The 610-nt window shown below is 39.5% G+C and overlaps 1 non-coding gene across 1 annotated transcript; it reads left to right on the top strand.

Annotated features, from left to right (window-relative positions):
- Window positions 1-215: 215 nt before the first annotated feature.
- On the top strand, window positions 216-343 carry LOC122727161. The gene has a single exon (XR_006353109.1). It is a non-coding gene; the product is annotated as a U6atac minor spliceosomal RNA (small nuclear RNA).
- The last annotated feature ends 267 nt before the right edge of the window (window positions 344-610 follow it).

The raw sequence follows: 610 nt of genomic DNA, 5'->3' as shown, positions 1-610 counted from the left end.
AAGCAATTCAATATATGGTATAAATGTATAGTCATGCAAAGCATTTACATATTAGTCAAATTATTAAAAAAACAGATAAAAAAGCTCAAGAAAAATAAAGTGAAGAAATATGTGCTTCAATCTACTTTCAAACACTACCAGTTCTTTCTCTGGGGATGGATAGGCTTTTTTCATCTAAGTCCTTCAGAGTTCTCTTGGATCATTTTATTGCTGAGGTATTGTATAAAAGGAAAGAAGGTTAGTACTCCCCTTCATAAGAATGGAAGAGGTCCTAGTGGCCTTTACAACACATATACGGTTAAGGCATTGCCACCTACTCTGTGGCATCTAACCATTTTATTGCTAAGAATAGCTAGGTCACTCACAGCTGATCATCTTACAATATTGCTGTTACTTTGTACACAGTAAATTTCACTTTGCATAAGCTCATGTAAGTTGTTGGGTGTGGCATCCTGCCCACTATGCCAATTGTTAGGTACAGACCAGGGCTCAGGTGTATAACCAAAGAAAGCCATTGGCAGTTCCAGAGTGAAAGAAATAGAATTTATTTAAAGGAGACTTACTTGGTGGAAGGCGGGGGGGGGGGGGGGGGGGGGGGGCGGGATGAAGA

The sequence above is a fragment of the Dromiciops gliroides genome, chromosome 4 (assembly GCF_019393635.1).
Source record: "Dromiciops gliroides isolate mDroGli1 chromosome 4, mDroGli1.pri, whole genome shotgun sequence".
In the NCBI taxonomy this organism is placed as follows: Eukaryota; Metazoa; Chordata; class Mammalia; order Microbiotheria; family Microbiotheriidae; genus Dromiciops; species Dromiciops gliroides.
This window is presented reverse-complemented; position numbering and strand designations above follow the sequence as displayed.